This window comes from Schistocerca nitens, chromosome 10, assembly GCF_023898315.1.
Source record: "Schistocerca nitens isolate TAMUIC-IGC-003100 chromosome 10, iqSchNite1.1, whole genome shotgun sequence".
Taxonomy (NCBI): domain Eukaryota; kingdom Metazoa; phylum Arthropoda; class Insecta; order Orthoptera; family Acrididae; genus Schistocerca; species Schistocerca nitens.
This window is the reverse complement of record NC_064623.1, coordinates 220,020,804-220,039,614: the sequence shown is the minus strand read 5'-3', so window position 1 is coordinate 220,039,614 and position 18,811 is coordinate 220,020,804. Positions and strand designations below refer to the sequence as shown.

At 44.3% G+C, this 18,811-nt stretch overlaps 1 non-coding gene across 1 annotated transcript; it reads right to left on the bottom strand.

The window, feature by feature from the left end:
* Positions 1 to 15,311: 15,311 nt before the first annotated feature.
* Positions 15,312 to 15,383, bottom strand: Trnad-guc (transfer RNA aspartic acid (anticodon GUC)). Its single transcript has one exon. It is a non-coding gene; the product is annotated as a tRNA-Asp (tRNA).
* Between the last annotated feature and the right edge of the window lie 3,428 nt (positions 15,384 to 18,811).

The following is an 18,811-nucleotide window of genomic DNA, read 5'->3' as shown; positions in this document are numbered from 1 at the left end:
GGCGGAGTGGTTACACGACAGTTACATCCCTGTAACAGACTGGCCTGCACAGAGTCCTGACCTGAATCCTATACAATACCTTTGGGATGTTTTGGAACGCCGACTTCGTGCCAGGCTTCACCGACCGACATCGATACCAACCCCTCAGTGCAGCACTCCGGAAAGAATGGGCTGCCATTTCCCCAAGAAACCTTCCAGCACCTGATTGAACGTATGCCTGCGAGAGTGGAAGCTGTCATCAAGGCTAAGGGTGGGCCAACACCTTATTGAATTCCAGCATTACCGTTGGAGGGCGCCACGAACTTGTACGTCATTTTCAGCCAGGTGTTTGTATACTTTTGACCACATAGTGTAGGAAATTGGTATTTTGAACTGCTTATTCTCTTGCACAATGTTAGAAGGCTGATCGCGACGGCACCCACTCTGGAAGGGCATACACTACCTGATCAAAGCTATTTTGCTAGTAGAGAAGTAGCAACAGATTGGAACTGTCAGTAGAGGTCAGCGAAAGTGCAGTGCTTACTGAATGTTACCGGAATGATAAATGCATCAGTGACACTTTAAACTTTCTAATGTTGTCCAATCGGCTGCTGCTGATGTGAAGTGGAAACCAGACCCATAGCGACCGTCGAGCATTGGGGAAAGTGGCTGTAAAAAGTCACATCAAATCAGCGGAAGGAAACACTCGTGACTTCCAAAATGCTACAGTCCAGCTGGCACGATGACTATGAGTAGAGAGATAGAAAGACTGGAGTAAAGTGGTAGAGCAACTCTTGACATAGTTTCACACATGACTGTAGAGAAGGCTAAGCGACACGCGAGTTGGTGTAAAGAGCGATTCCACTGGACAGTGGATGACTGGAAACGAATTATTTGGGGGACTGATGACCTTAGCTGTTTAGTCCCCCTTCAACATCCCAACAACCACCACCACGAATTATTTGCAGTTATAAATCACGCTACAGCACGTGGCATTCCGATGTACAGGTTTGGGTTTGGCGACTGCCTGAATAATATCACCTGCTATCATTTGTGGTGCCAAAAATTAAATGCGAAAATGATGATGGTGTGGCGTCAGCATGACAAGGTAGTCTGTGATATAGCGGCATCTGTGAAACAGTGGTTTGTGGACAACAACATTCCTCAAGTGCACTGGCCTGCCCAGGGTACCGAACTGAACCCTGTGGAACACCTCAGGGATGAGTTACAACGTCTCCAAGCCCCACCATCCAACATCAATACCTTCTCTGGTTTTGCTCACGAGGAAGAACGGGCTGCCATTCCTCCACAGACTTTCAGATACCTCATCCACAGACACCTCACTGAATGTGTCCCCTGCAGATTTCAAGCCGTCATAAATACAAAGGGTGGAGACATTCTTAATTAACGTGGACTCGTAGCAGTCGGATACTTTTGGTCAGACAATGTATGATTTAAATCATGTTCTTATATGGAATCGTGTAAGTTGGAGATCCTTTAATGACTGTCCTGTTGACTTGACACGGGAAGTTTCCACGATGGAAGCGCATCCTCATGATGGGCATTAGGTGCCGTCTACCACACGTCCAATCCGTGAACTACCAACTTTGTGGATAATCGGTGAACAAAACAGTACCAGTGGCATCTTTGATAATAAGTATCTTCGCAATCTTCTTCCGCTGCATTGTGTATCCTTGCTTTGAATTCAGTAATGTTATCAATTACCTTGATATGGAGCATAAGTGAAATCACCGATAAGCTGCCCTTAATGTGACTAGGTTAGATTAAATATATTTATTGTTCCATAGACCCACAGTGATGTAGGACACGCCACAAAAACAAGAATCCTAAATATACCATTACAAAAGAAAGGAGACGTTCATGTAACCTCCACAGATACTACGTGAACTGATCATTGTGGATATGGAATAAGTTGTTGCTCCGCAGCCGTTTTAGCTGACACGACTGGATAAACTAAAGACGCGCCACGGTTAAGACAAGAGGCTTCTGGAAGCAGAGGAGGCCGGGGCGATGTTTGACAGGAGCGGCCTGCTGACCCAACGAGTACAATCTCTACGGCGCCGGGCAGTTACCACTGTGCAGAATTATTATTTAATTTAAAGGCGACTAGACACTTCAGCAATGACAAAAAAAACAGGATTAGCGTTGCCACAACTTAAAAATGGCCTCTAGTTCCCTAATGTTACATCCATGCCCGTTCGCAACTGGCCACGGTTGATTGGCTAATGGAGATGGGTACCTTCAATAACTGCTTACACCACATTACTAATTTACGTAATTTATTAGTAATAGTTCACCAAAAACAACAAGTCTTAAAACACTTCATGAAAGAGTGATTAAATAACTGTTCCTTTGGGTAATAAATTCTCAACCAATAACAGTAGCAAACAACATCACTTCCAAATAAAAACTTACAGAATCCTAATGATAGAAAGGTACCTTTCAAACTTCAAAATTAACTTTCATTTAACACGCAGATATAAAAAACTCATAGTTAGCAGATATGGCAAATTCCAGTATTTGTAACCCGCTGAACTACAGCGCAGAACTGAATTTCAAATCTATCCAATGAGTAATCCTGATAACAAAATTATGATCACAAATAAGAAGTATAACAAATTTATGACAACGCCCATCCGGCATTGGCCACGCTTTTACACACTCGTCAATTCCTTTGAAAAGTGACAGTTACTGCTCAATCTCCGAACAGTTAAGCAAACTAACACCGCAGAAGTCACCGACGGTTAATACAAGTACCGTATTCCACTGCTTTCTTCTCCAGTATCGTGACATCCTTATTGAGGGCGAACATGCTACAGCACAGCGTGTTCAGGTCGGGCCCACGCTGTCTCGTTTATCTACCGCGGCAAAACACCCACAAACGACATCGGCCACAGCTCGCCGTAAACTGTGTCCATACAATTTCAGAGCCCACGGCTTATCGCTCCACAGCAGCGTTGAATTCCCAAGCGTCTCGGTTTCACCATCAGTCCACAACCACAGAGTGGCAAAATTATTAAATGCACAGTTCGGACTATCCGGAACCAAACACTCTGCCGTTCTGTCTCATCCTCCACTCCTCGCCGCCAGAGGGCCACTGGTCACCAACCCGGCGGCCCAGTATCTCTGGCGAGGCCAATATAGACCGTAACACAATGGTGCCGAAAATCGGCACACCACACCACTCCAGCATGGAGACAGGACGCACAATATCGTCGAGGCAGCTGACAGGCAGAGCCGTTGTGGCATCGGTGATGTGATTGCTACATGTCTGAGCTACGACTCTGTTGTGTCTTACGTGACGGGAATCGAAACCTTTGCGAAACAGGGACGAACTAAGCCGGTTTAAATATTCCGCATTTGCAGAGAGAAATATGCAGCCTGACACCCACAGGCTTTGAGGGGGAGGGGGCAGACGTATGCCAGTTTACCAGTCTGTACTACGCCGCTGCTCGCTGTGGCCCCCCTCTGATCTCCAGACCTCGTGTCCTCCAACCGGTGGTCCTGCTTCAGCCGCTGCCGGCCTGCTTCCCTGGTGGTCCACAGTTCGAGCCGCCGTCGCCTACGGGGCAGATTCCTTGCGTGGGCGGGCCCTACTGCTGCGACCTGCCTCATCCTCACGGGGACCACGACGTGACTCCGTGCGCTCTGGCGCGCCCCACCCCGAGCCGTCAGCCCGTGCCCCGTCTGCGAGGACGCCGGCCCAGGCCGTAGCACACACCCTGCATCAGCATCCGTGCAGAGTCGCTGGCGTCATCGTTTCTCCAGCTAAGCCACGTCGATTGGGAGTAGCTTCATTTTAAGTAACTGTGTATCTGCAATAGATGAAGTGTGCATTCTGTGTTTTTTGAACTCCTTCAGGTATGGAAAGAAAATTAGAATTTTGTAATGTATACACGAAAAAACAAAAGAATATGTTGAAATTTAAAATTATTATAATATGAATATGTTTATGAAAAAAGTGTATTAGCTCATACGAGGGTTGGAACTTAAATAGTGCCAACTATTTATTCACAACCGATACAAAAGAGTTATATGTTTTCACCTGTTACTGTCCTTCAAAATAGTCACCAGCGTTGTGTAGAACCCGTTGCCAGCGTTGTGGAAGGCGTAATATACCGTTACCACGCCCGCCCGGTTAGCCGTGCGGTCTAACGCACGGCTTTCCGGGCGGGAAGGAGCGCCTGGTCCCCGGTACGAATCCACCCGACGGATTTGTGTCGAGGTCCGGTGAGCCGGCCAGTCTGTGGATGGTTTTTAGGCGGCTTTCCATCTGCCTCGGCGAATGCGGACTGGTTCCCCTTATTCCGCCTCAGCTACACTATGTCGGCGATTGCTGCGCAAACAAGTTCTGCACGTACGCGTACACCACCATTACTCTATCACGAAGACATAGGGGCTACACTCGTCTGGTGTGAGACATTCCCTGGGGGGGGGGCAGCCGGGGTCCGAACCGCACAATCACCCATTCACGATAAGGACAAGGAATCATAGGAAAATAAATGTGGTGCGGCGGAGGGGTGAAGTGGACTGCGGTAGTCGTCGTGGGGTTGCCGACCACTGCGGCTGCGGCGGGGGCGGAGACTCTCCGTCGTTTCTAGGTCCCCAGTTAACATAATATAACATAACATAATATACCGTTAGCAGAGCCTGTTCTGTGGATGGTGCGAAAAGAGCGGTCTCAAGTTAAGGTGATTCTCGTGTACAACTGTGATGGTGTTATCCTAACGCATTACGTTCCTCCGTGGCTTGCTGCGTCACCTGCGACCAGCTTTGCGAAAGAAGCGGCGACACTTTCTGCGCAACCCACCCATCATTTCGCACGACAATGCGCGGACGCATACAGCGCAAGCTGTGGATGCTCTGTTCGGTCGATGGGACTGGGAAGTACTGTACCATCCACCATACTCCCCGGACTTAAGTCCTTGTGACTTTGATTTGATTCCGAAGATGAAGGAACCACTTGGTGGCATTCGCTTCAGAACTGTTCGACAGGCAGTAGACCGCTTCACTCGCACCATCAACAGAACAGGCTCTGCTAACGGTATACCACGCCTTCCACATCGCTGGCAACGGGTTCTACACAACGCCGGTGACTACTCTGAAGGACAGTAACATGTGCAGACACACTCCTGGAAATGGAAAAAAGAACACATTGACACCGGTGTGTCAGACCCACCATACTTGCTCCGGACACTGCGAGAGGGCTGTACAAGCAATGATCACACGCACGGCACAGCGGACACACCAGGAACCGCGGTGTTGGCCGTCGAATGGCGCTAGCTGCGCAGCATTTGTGCACCGCCGCTGTCAGTGTCAGCCAGTTTGCCGTGGCATACGGAGCTCCATCGCAGTCTTTAACACTGGTAGCATGCCGCGACAGCGTGGACGTGAACCGTATGTGCAGTTGACGGACTTTGAGCGAGGGCGTATAGTGGGCATGCGGGAGGCCGGGTGGACGTACCGCCGAATTGCTCAACACGTGGGGCGTGAGGTCTCCACAGTACATCGATGTTGTCGCCAGTGGTCGGCGGAAGGTGCACGTGCCCGTCGACCTGGGACCGGACCGCAGCGACGCACGGATGCACGCCAAGACCGTAGGATCCTACGCAGTGCCGTAGGGGACCGTACCGCCACTTCCCAGCAAATTAGGGACACTGTTGCTCCTGGGGTATCGGCGAGGACCATTCGCAACCGTCTTCATGAAGCTGGGCTACGGTCCCGCACACCGTTAGGCCGTCTTCCGCTCACGCCCCAACATCGTGCAGCCCGCCTCCAGTGGTGTCGTGACAGGCGTGAATGGAGGGACGAATGGAGACGTGTCGTCTTCAGCGATGAGAGTCGCTTCTGCCTTGGTGCCAATGATGGTCGTATGCGTGTTTGGCGCCGTGCAGGTGAGCGCCACAATCAGGACTGCATACGACCGAGGCACACAGGGCCAACACCCGGCATCATGGTGTGGGGAGAGATCTCCTACACTGGCCGTACACCACTGGTGATCGTCGAGGGGACACTGAATAGTGCACGGTACATCCAAACCGTCATCGAACCCATCGTTCTACCATTCCTAGACCGGCAAGGGAACTTGCTGTTCCAACAGGACAATGCACGTCCGCATGTATCCCGTGCCACCCAACGTGCTCTAGAAGGTGTAAGTCAACTACCCTGGCCAGCAAGATCTCCGGATCTGTCCCCCATTGAGCATGTTTGGGACTGGATGAAGCGTCGTCTCACGCGGTCTGCACGTCCAGCACGAACGCTGGTCCAACTGAGGCGCCAGGTGGAAATGGCATGGCAAGCCGTTCCACAGGACTACATCCAGCATCTCTACGATCGTCTCCATGGGAGAATAGCAGCCTGCATTGCTGCGAAAGGTGGATATACACTGTACTAGTGCCGACATTGTGCATGCTCTGTTGCCTGTGTCTATGTGCCTGTGGTTCTGTCAGTGTGATCATGTGATGTATCTGACCCCAGGAATGTGTCAATAAAGTTTCCCCTTCCTGGGACAATGAATTCACGGTGTTCTTATTTCAATTTCCAGGAGTGTATTTTGTATCGGTTGTGAATAAATAGCTGCCACTATTTAAGTTCCAACCATCGTAGCTGGTTCGTGCTTAGGGAACTTGTATTTGTAACATGTAAACGCTGTAGGGAAGTCCCTCCGCAACAAAGTGACATGGCGCGATGTAAAACGTGGGTTTGGCGGTCGAACTTGGCGGGTCCTTTGTGTGAATGGCACGCAACGTGTGGCAAGCCTTAGCAGGGTACACCTCGACAGTGCTAAAAGAGGCAATTGGAAGCTGCGTTAGAAGAGATTTGCTTCGGATGTGGATCTGGCTATTGTTTGGTATTCACGGAATAATGGAATGGATCTAAAATTTTGAAAATCCTAGGCCAAGAAGAGATTTTATAGAGCGTTCGGACATCAGAACCGTGAGTACAGTTAGCCGCCATTTCGTCTGCCATCAGTCTTCGCCGATGTTTCACATACTTCATTCATTCAGTTTAGTGATGTATATTGGCACGGACCAGTTAATCAGTATCTTGGTTCAAAAATGGTTCAAATGACTCGGAGCACTATGGGACTTAACTGCTGTGGTCATCAGTCCCTTAGAACTTAGAACTACTTAAACCTAACTAACCTAAGGACATCACACACATCCATGCCCGAGGCAGGATTCGAACCTGCGACCGTAGCAGTCCCGCGGTTCCGGACTGCAGCGCCTAGAACCGGGCGGCCACCGCGGCCGGCATCTGTGTATTGTTCCAAAAATAATCACGTAAAACGTCAATTCGTGTTCGAAACCATAACTTCAATCCTAATCACAAACTTACGCAGCGTCCTCACGTAAGTGCCACTAAAACCGAGTATTCTGATTTAAATGAACAATTCTTGCATTCATGTGTTTAAAAGTGATTTTTTGTCCAAAGTAAAATTAGTAGCTAAAGTTAAAGTAAGAGTAACATTTGGATGCTTTATTAACGAACTACTACAAATGAAATTGTTAATGTAGGAAACTAAAGTACAAAAACTCAAAGATCAGTTAACAGGAAAATAAAAACCTTAATTATTTAATAGCTAAAAACCACAAAAGTGAAATTGAATAGGCTTTTGCTAAGGTATCCTTAGTTTTTTATAAAATATAGTTTTGTAGGACTACAGTGCAAGTTTGTGTAAATGTTATTGCCAAGAATACATATTTCACAGGTGATTAAAATTTCAAGTACATATAAATCTTTAATGAATAGATTCACGGTAGCACTGTTAGAAGTGAAGTTATTCACATTTTCAAAGATAGTGTAGTTTTGGTACGCATAATGAATGGTTCCTTTTGAAGTAAAATGAGCGCAGCGTTCTATTTTACTACTCGCAAAGTAATTTAAGTGAATGATTAGCTTTTAGAGTTAGTTGTCACTAGCGCAATAATCAAAGATCCCTGGCTAGTGAAACTATACCAGTTTATGGGTCCCCATCATATTCTCCAACTATTAAGAAAAAAACTGAACTACTACTGTTAATTAGGAAAACTGCCGTATGGAGAGGAGCTTAAACAGTGTATTTAAGATGTTATTCAATTTTATTTGTGTTATTTCATGTCAGACAAGATGGAAGCCCCTTATGTCCAAAATTAGTTCTGCACTTCATGCAGTGACATTTCAGTATTCTATTAAGTAATGCTCTTCAGTGTGGTTGTCATTAGTATGAGCTCGGTACAATGTTGCTCCCCATAATTTACTGATGTGTGTATTATTGGTAACTGCTGCTACTCAAATTACAGAGTGCACTTGTCAGTTTGTATCCTGTTTGCTATTCAAAGGGAAATCTGAACAAAGGTAACTTTATATTTTCTCAGATATATATTTCCAAATTAATGTGCCTAACTGGGCTGAGGACCGTTAATTTTTTTCATTCATTCATGATTTTACAACTTCTGTTAACTCCCAAGGTTAAAGCCCGTTTGGTTTTTCTGTTAACTTCACAAAATTCGGAACTATAGTCCGATACCCTTTTCCATTAGATACACGCGCGGTCGAACTTTGAAATCCTCTCGGAGGGTAACATTATCGTGTTTCACGGCACGATATTGTTGTACTACCTGTGACAACAGGCCGCTTACTGCGCGCAGCAACTTCTCAGCGTACGCTCTGGATACGCTGGTTTCTCCAAGAATCGCCCTGAGCAATAAGTGAATGTTTTTTGACAATGCTGTTTCCGTGACGATATGTCGGGCAGTGACTAGCCGCTCCACCGCTCCCTGACAACCCAGTTTCAGTATCCACCGTATCGGCAAAGCAGCTTCCGCCTCTATAAAATAAAAAAAAAGTCTTAAACATACTTATTTAAGTGGTAACAACAAACTTGTAACAAAATGTGTAAATATACAATGCACTGAGGTGCATACAATAGTACTTAAGCTTTTATGGCCATGCATCATCAAAGACAAAATCAGTTTACAAGACTTTTTTACATTCATCACACTACTGCACTGAAGATCTGCAAGAGCCAGACTTTACGTAACACTCACTCAGTTGGATGTTATTAATAATATATAGAACTGCTCCATTAAGAAATTCGTCAATGGAATGAATGGAGTTATCCATCAATAGAGCCTTTAGGTTCCTCTTAAACTGCCTTTTACCAGTCGTTAAACTTCGCATAATTACTGACAAGTTATTAAAAATATATGTTCCTGAATAATGGACACCTTTCTGGACGAAACTAAGTAATTTTAAGTCTTCATGACAATCACTCTTATTTGTAATACTGATTCCATGAAATGACCAATTAGTCTGGAAGAGACAGATATTATTTAAGGGAAATTTCACTAAGGAATACACTTATTGGGAGGCAGCAGTCACTATCCCTAGTTCTTTGAAATGGCCCCTGCAGTTCGTTCTTGAGCTCACACCACAAATCCGTTGCGTCCTTTGCGCAGAAGTTCACATACTCTCTTCGTTGAAGGCACTGGCGACAGCATCCAGAGAAGGTTCACCGACAGCTTCAGCTGAGTCAAAATGCTCAGATGTTGAGAGCTAAACGGTCTTGCTCAAACCAAACGGTGTGACGAACTACATAGTTTACTTGAGGATCACTTCCTCTGCAGTAAACACTGACTGAAGGAAGCGTGACCAACAAGCGGGGCAGGACCACACAAGGCTCTGCTCACATAAGACTGAACAGCTATTCTCAACCCGTCAGTGAATATTTCAATCGTATGTGAGCAGTGCTTATGCGCGGTTGTCTAAGCCGGTTACTCCACTGAACAAGGTAATAATGAAGCGTTCCTTAGTCGTTACTACTCAGCAACACACTGTTCTTATGAGATGCAAACACTAATTGCTGAAAAGAATATTTTGTGGCTCAGTTAATTTCTGAATAATGGAAGTCTCGAGATTTTGGATTCTCCACGTCATACATCTATCTGCCGGTATCAGCAGCCGAATATCAGGAGTCAATTCCGCTGCCTCCACACAGAGCTTTTGTCGTGCTGAAGGCGTCGAAAATGTACTGTACGTAACGCTGCTGTATTCAGTTATGTCTAATTAATCATAATCTACTCGATGTCACACGGGCGACTGCTATGGGATGAGCATTGTGCCTGTAACCAAGTAACACTTATGGTTTGTTTCAATATCGGACGCAGAATACGAGGGAAAAGTGATAGCGAAGTTTCAACACTGAAATATATTCCGCAACTGATAGTTATCACTGCTGCTCATAGACTGATACGTATAAACAGCTCTCTGCAAAGTTCAATGGATAACACAACCTATGCCTAAAACAGTGACCATCTCCATATAACAGTTTTTCCGGTTTCTGTTGGTTTTGTTAAAAGTCCGTTCATAAAGATTGTAGAAGAAACGAGCAGCGGTAGTCGTTCTGTCAAATAAGCGAGCGTGTTCTCCATAATGGCAATTTGCGAGTAATAATTTATTGTCCTAGTTTTTAAAAATGACGAAATAGCGAGAAGGTAGAAAAGGAAGGAGATGGGCTCCGATTAAATTCAAAGAAGGAGAGGTTGTTGAGAGTTTCAGAGGCAGCATAGGCAAGGGTTGACATAAACAGCGCGAAGAAATATGACAGAAGAATGAGCAGCTTGAGAGTTAAAATAGTGAAGCTATCAGAAGATCAAATAAACGATAAAGAGATGTAGAAATCAGTGGGTACTAAACGCGATCTTGATTTTAACTGACGAAGGGAGAAAATATAAAAATGCAGTAGATGACGCAGGCTCGGGATAATCCAGAAGTTTAAAAAATTAGACTGACAGAAAGTGTAATATGGTAACAAGAATGGCTGGAGGACAAATGTAAGGCATTCATAACTAGGTGAAAGATAGATGCTGCCTACAAGAAAACTGAAGACAGACTTTTGGAGAAAACTCGAGCATCTTTAGGAGTATCAAGACCTTAGATGGAAAGCCAGTAATAAGCAAAGTGCCGGCCGGAGTGGCCGTGCGGTTCTAGGCGCTACAGTCTGGAACCGAGCGAACGCTACGGTCGCAGGTTCGAATCCTGCCTCGGGCATGGATGTGTGTGATGTCCTTAGGTTAGTTAGGTTTAAGTAGTTCTAAGTTCTAGGCGACTGATGACCTCAGAAGTTAAGTCGCATAGTGCTCAGAGCCATTTGAACCAATAAGCAAAGTAGGTAAGTAGTAAGCAAAGAATGAAAAGCTGTAAGTAATACACAGAACGGCTATACGAGTAAAATGAACTTATACTGAACTATGGAAAGGGAAGAAGAAGAAGATAGGACAGAAGATGTGATACAGCGAGAAGAATATGATGGACCTCTGAAAGATCTAAGTGGAAACAAGGTCCCTGGAGTACACGGTATTCCGTCAGAACTACTGATAACCTTAGGACAGCCGGCCATGACAGAAACATTCCACGTGGTGTACTAGATGTATGAGAGGGGGAAATACCCTCAGACTTCAGGAAAAAGTTAATAATTCCAATTACAAAGCATGCAGGTGCTGACAGGTGCGAATATTATCGAGGTAAGAGTTTAATAAGTGATGGCTGCGAAGTTAATGGCTCGAGTTATTTACAGAAGAATGGAATAAATTGATATGGACCAATCTCAGGGAAGATCGGTTTCTGTTCCGGAAAAGTGGAGAAAACGCAAGGCAATACTGACCCTCCGATTTAAAACAACCACGAACCTACGATTATAGCGTTGATAGATTCATTGATAGTTTCAAACAGTGTTGACTGGACTACACATTGTGAAATACTGAGGGTTGCACGGATAAAATACATAGGGCGAAATGTTGTTTAAACTTGTAGAGAAACCAGCCTGATGTTATAAGAGAGGAAGTACATGAAAGGGAAGCAGTGGTTTAGAAGGGAGTGAGACAAGGTAGCAGAATATTAATAAAAGTAAAACAAGAAATCGATGCGCAGTCAGATGAATCGGGTGGTTCTGAGGATGTTAGATTAGGAAGGAGTCACTAATAGTATCTGATGAAGTTTTATACGTGGGCAGCAAAATAACTTACGTTGGTCGAAATAGAGAGGATTCAGCAACCAGATTGGCAGCAGAATCACAAACATTTGTGAAAGAGAGGAATTTTAACATCAGATACAAATTAAAATGTTGGGAAGTCATTTCTCAAGGCATTTTTGTCAAGCATAGCCTTCTAAGGATGTGAAACGTGGCAATACACAGCTGACACAAGTAGCGAAAGGAAGCTTTTCAACCGCGGTGTTACACAAGAATGCTGAAGGCTAGATGGGTAGATTCAGTAACTAATAATGCGGCGCTACCGAATCGAACTGGGAGCGAGATGGGAGAACCAAATTTGTGGCACAGCTTAACAGAAAGACGGGATCGGTTAATAGGAAATATTCCGATGCATCAATGAAGCCTCAGTTTCGTATTGGAGGGAAGCATTTTGAGAAAGTAAAAACTGTGGTGACTGACCACGGGATGAGGAAGGTAAGCAGAAACAAAAGGACGTAGGTTACAATAGTTTTGCAGAGATCAAGTGACTTCTACAGAATAGACTTGCGTGGAGACCTGCATCATACCACAAATCACATCAGTGACAACAACATGATACGTCACAGTTCAGGTCTGCATTGATGCACATATCCGCAGTAATAGTTGTTGTTGTTGTTGTGGTCTTCAGTCCTGAGACTGATTTGATGCAGCTCTCCATGCTACTCTATCCTGTGCAAGCTTCTTCATCTCCCAGTACTTACTGCAACCTACATCCTTCTGAATCTGCTTAATGTATTCATCTCTTGGTCTCCCTCTACGATTTTTAACCTCCACGATGCCCTCCAGTACTAAACTGGTGATCCCTTGATGCCTCAGAACATGTCTTAAGAACCGAGCCCTTCTTCTGGCCAAGTTATTGTTGTGTCTAGACCATACAGCCCAGACACAATGCTGTAGCCGATAGGGCACGCAAGGCTAACGCAGACGGGCGTGAAGTCTGGAACATGAGACTTATAAATGCACTAAAGAAAAATACGTAGCCTTTTTAATACTTAAACTTTATTCTCTTGTTGGAATACATCTCTCCTGCATACTCGTAAGCTATTGGCACTGATACAAATGGCGCCTTGCTAGGTGGTCGCCATTTAACTTAGCAGAGGGCTATTCTACTGTCTATCTCTCGGCAAATGAGAGCAAGGCTTAGCACGTCCAATCGCTAGCTATGTTGTCCGTACAACTGGGGACGAGGTCTCCTCAGTCTCTCGAGACCTGCCTTGTGGTGGCGCTAGGTTTGCGATCCCACAGTGGCGACACGCGGGTCCGACATGTACTACAGGACCGCGGCCGATTTAAGTTACCACCTAGTAAGTGTGGTGTCTAGCGGTGACACCACAGTTATGTCACAAACTCCTCTTCTCCCCAATTTTATTCAATACCTCCTCATTAGTTATGTGATCTACCCATCTAATCTTCAGAATTCTTCTGTAGCGCCACATATCGAAAGCTTCTATTCACTTCTTATCTAAACTATTTATCGTCCATGTTTCACTTCCATACATGGCTGCACTCCATACACATACTTTCAGAAACGACTTCCTGACACTTAAATCTATACTCGATGTTAACAAATTTCTCTTCTTCTCAAACGCTTTCCTAGCCATTGCCAGTCTACATTTTATATCTTCTCTACTTCGACCATCATCAGTTATTTTTCTCCCCAAATTGCAAAACTCCTTTACTACTTTAAGTGTCTCATTTCCTAATCTAATTCCGGCAGCATCACCCGATTTAATTCGACTACATTCCATTATCCTCGTTTTGCTTTTGTTGATGTTCATCTTATATCCTCCTTTCAAGACACTGTCCATTCCGTTCAACTGCTCTTCCAAGTCCTTTGCTGTCTCTGACAGAATTACAATGTCATCGGCGAACCTCAAAGTTTTTATTTCTTCTCCATGGATTTTAATACCTACTCCGAACTTTTCTTTTGTTTCCTTTACTGCTTGCTCAATATACAGATTGAATAACATTGGAGAGAGGCTACAACCCTGTCTCACTCCCTTCCCAACCACTGCATCCCTTTCATGTCCCTCGACTCTTATAACTGCCATATGCTTTCTGTACAAATTGTAAATAGCCTTTCGCTCCCTGTATTTTACCCCTGCCACATTCAGAATTTGAAAGAGAGTATTCCAGTCAACATTGTCAAAAGCTTTCTCTAAGTCTACAAATGCTAGAAACGTAGGTTTGCCTTTCCTTAACCTTTCTTGTAAGATAAGTCGTAAGGTCAGTATTGCCTCACGTGTTCCAATATTTCTACGGAATCCAAACTGATCTTCCCCGAGGTCGGCTTCTACCTGTTTTGCGTTCGTCTGTAAAGAATTCGCGTTAGTATTTTGCTGCTGTGACTTATTAAACTGATAGTTCGGTAATTTTCACATCTGTCAACACCTGCTTTCTTTGGGATCGGAATTATTATATTCTTCTTGAAGTCTGAGAGTATTTCGCCTGTCCCATACATCGTGCTCACCAGATGGTAGAGTTTTGTCAGGAATGGCTCTCCCAAGGCCATCAGTAGTTCTAATGGAATGTTGTCTACTCCCGGGGCCTTGTTTCGACTCAGGTCTTTCAGTGCTCTGTCAAACTCTTCACGCTGTATCGTATCTTCCATTTCATCTTCGTCTACATCCTCTTCCATTTCCATAATATTGTCCTCAAGAACATCGCCCCTGTATAGACCCTCTATATACTCCTTCCACCTTTCTGCTTTCCCTTGTTTGCTTAGAACTGGGTTTCCACCTGAGCTCTTGATATTCATGCAAATGGTTCTCTTTTCTTCAAAGGTCAGTAATAGTTACTTTGCGGATAAAAGCTTGCATAGACGAAAATTCAGGCCGCGCGCACGTCTGTCGACGGAGCTGGGGCGTACTGAAGGGGCTAAAATGCCTCACAAAGCTTTGAAGGCGCAGAGACGGATAAAGCACTGGCAAAGTGATATGAATAGCATTTTTCTTATCAGTGGAGATCTCAGTCGTCAGTGGGTACAATGACTGCCTTGATTAGAAGAGAGGATTCATTGACAGAACACATCCTGAGGCATCAATGAATAGCCGATTTGGTAATGGAAACAAGTGGGGCTAGGTAAAAACTGTAGAGCGAGACTAATGTTTGACTACAGTAACTACGTTCAAATTGATGTAGGTAGCGGTAGTAGCGGTAGATAGACGAACCTGGAGAGCTGCATGATTCCAGGTTTCGGATTGAAGTTTGCAACAACGGCAAATAACTGTCTTTAAATGAAACAGACTGCGTTCCCCAAGAAGGAAAGTAGCCTGAACTCCTTATAATATAGTAAAATATTCTCCCCGGCCGGGAATCGAACCCGGGTCTCCCGCGTGACAGGCGGGGATACTAACCACTATACTACCGAGGACTTATAAAATTACATATGAGACTTACGTAATCAACTGCTATTGGTAACGGATAGACACTGTATCATTGACTTGAGTTCTGTTTTCTTATCGCTAGCGCTTGAATGTATTCTCCCACAGCGCTTTCGTCTTTAATACTGGTCTCCTCTTCTGTAAATCTCTTCACTTATTATCCTCTACATCTACATCTACATTTATACTCCGCAAGCCACCCAACGGTGTGTGGCGGAGGGCACTTTACGTGCCACTGTCATTACCTCCCTTTCCTGTTCCAGTCGCGTATGGTTCGCGGGAAGAACGACTGTCTGAAAGCCTCCGTGCGCGCTCTAATCTCTCTAATTTTACATTCGTGATCTCCTCGGGAGGTATGAGTAGGGGGAAGCAATATACTCGATACCTCATCCAGAAACGCACCCTCTCGAAACCTGGACAGCAAGCTACACCGCGATGCAGAGCGCCTCTCTTGCAGAGTCTGCCACTCGAGTTTATTAAACATCGCCGTAACGCTATCACGGTTACCAAATAACCCTGTGATGAAACGCGCCGCTCTTCTTTGGATCTTCTCTATCTCCTCCGTCAACCCGATCTGGTACGGATCCCACACTGATGAGCAATACTCAAGTATAGGTCGAACGAGTGTTTTGTAAGCCACCTCCTTTGTTGATGGACTACATTTTCTAAGCACTCTCCCAATGAATCTCAACCTGGTACCCGCCTTACCAACAATTAATTTTATATGATCATTCCACTTCAAATCGTTCCGCACGCATACTCCCAGATATTTTACAGAAGTAACTGCTACCAGTGTTTGTTCCGCTGTCATGTAATCATACAATAAAGGATTCTTCTTTCTATGTATTCGCAATACATTACATTTGTCTATGTTAAGGGTCAGTTGCCACTCCTTGCACCAAGTGCCTATCCGCTGCAGATCTTCCTGCATTTCGCTACAATTTTCTAATGCTGCAACTTCTCTGTATACTACAGCATCATCCGCGAAAAGCCGCATGGAACTTCCGCCACTATCTACTAGGTCATTTATATATATTGTGAAAAGCAATGGTCTCATAACACTCCCCTGTGGCACGCCAGAGGTTACTTTAACGTCTCTCCATTGATAACAACATGCTGTGTTCTGTTTGCTAAAAACTCTCGGTGTTTTTCGATGGTGTCAACCCTGTACACAGCACTTCAGTCTTTCCGCAGATGGAGCAGCAGTAAGCTCAGATTTTTCGCATATGAAGCAGCTGTCGGCAAAAAAAGGTGCAGTCTGAACGAAGAGGTACGAATATTCAGTCAGACCTTGACAAGACTCCAGTGTGGTGCAAGGCCTGGCAACTTCCTTTAAATGTTCATAAATGTAAAATTGAGAATGTTACAAAACGAAAAAAACATACACTATATCCGACGACAACAATATCAGTAAGTGAAATCGGTAAACTCATACAAACAGCTGGGTGTCGTACTTAGTAGGGATATGAAATGGAACGATGACATAGGCCCAGTCGTGGGTAAAGCAGGTAGCAGACTTCGGTTTATTGGGAGAATAACAGGGAAATGCAATCAATCAACAGCAGGGGAAAGTAAACATACACAGTGAAGGGCAGCACGAATGGTCATACGTTTATTTAGGCCGTTAGAGAGTGTCACAAGATTAAATCTAATCTTATCTTCACGATTTGAGCACGCACAGAGGCATTTAAACAGTCATTTTTCCCGCGCTCCAGACGTGAATGGAACGCCAAAAAGCCGTAATAACTGCTATAGCGGGACGTAGTCTCAGAGTAAATTTTATAATGGTTCGCAGAATGTAGATGTAACCTTAGTGTAATTTTTAGTGGATGTCCGAATTCTTGCACCCCTCTTTGCTAATAACTGATTGACAGCATATAATTTCATCCATCATGGACTACGTTGTGACTTCTGCGGCTGTTAGGCTGTTAACTAAAATGAAAAACTATATATTTCTGCACCACTCAGTAAATTAGCGTTTCGACGGTTATGCCGTAATTATGAGGTGAAAGACACCTTTACTTTTTTATAACAAGAATCGGCGATTTTTTTCGAGCAGCGTTTCAGGCAGGCAATGGGTTAGGTTACCACCTCCACTGGAAATGATTTAATTATCCAAGATGTCGATCGATGTGACGTTCAAGTGTTTTAAAGGTATAAAAGGTACTTAGAGTGCAAGAAGAACAGTATGTGTTGCTGTCTGGCGTGGAAAATCGCGTATGATTCTCACTGTGCATCCATCACATAATGATGTGGTTCTGTCGAAAGAAAAGTTACACTGTCCGTCAAAGATTTTAGGTGAAAGAACTTGCACAACACATTCAAGGCAAACAAAAGATGGACTGAAACGTGAATGTTCGTCTTCTGAGTTGTTGCGCCACAGGGGCAATGGGCGTTTTTAATTGCGTATTTAACAGTAGTAGGACCTGATAACAATGTTTCTGAATTTCTTTATGTTACAAATTTTTCGGTGAAAACATAATAAGAACCAAATACAGCTTCCTTTTAAGAAAATGCATGACATGAAGCTGTATTAATCTTTCATCATCACAATCAGTTTCGGTAAAATACAGTACCTCTACCAAAGGAAAGAAAAAGCCAACTTTTTCTGTGGTTGGCGTTTTCTTTTCACTGAAACAGATACTGTGATGATGGTATTTTCCTGAAACCGGCTGCAACAATAAAGAAATGTTAATACAGCTTTGTGTCATGAATTTTTTTTTTTTCAAATACATAACGGCGGTTTAAAATTGGTCTGAAAAAAATATATAAATAGGAGAATGATGAGATTCTTCGTAAGTGCGCTGAAATTGGTTTCATTTTTATTGCTTACATAGTAACACGACTGTAAGATGCTGAGAGATAAGAAACGAATCAGAAAGTAACTACACACGTGGTAAGCACAGTGATCCACCTTTAATGCCTACGTTATAACATTATAGTCATAAACAAATTGAATATATGTTCAAAGACCTCAAGCCGCTTAACAGAAAGTGCCTGATATGTGTCCTCTATAAACCTCCTAAAGTAGGTAGGTTTGCCTGCTTCGAAACTGCTCTTTCAAGTCTCCAAACGACATACGAGCGACGCTAACACCAATTTTCTATACAACAGTCCTTCTAGTCCGAAATTTAAGTGAATGCTTTCTTCTTCAAACGTGTAGCTCCTTTACCTTGCTTCTACCCATCATAATTATCTGAACTTGCAATTAAGGAGCAAGACATGGTTTGGAGAACGCCTTCCATTCCCTCCTCGGGCATAAATGAAAAACTTCATGGATTTCCTAAAAAACGTACTAAACTATACAGTTATGCTTCCAAAAAACAGGAAAAGGAAGAAGGGATCCTGCATCGTGACGAACTGACGAACTAAAACGGCTCACGAATCTCAGAGACGCTGCACATTGGGCATACAAAGT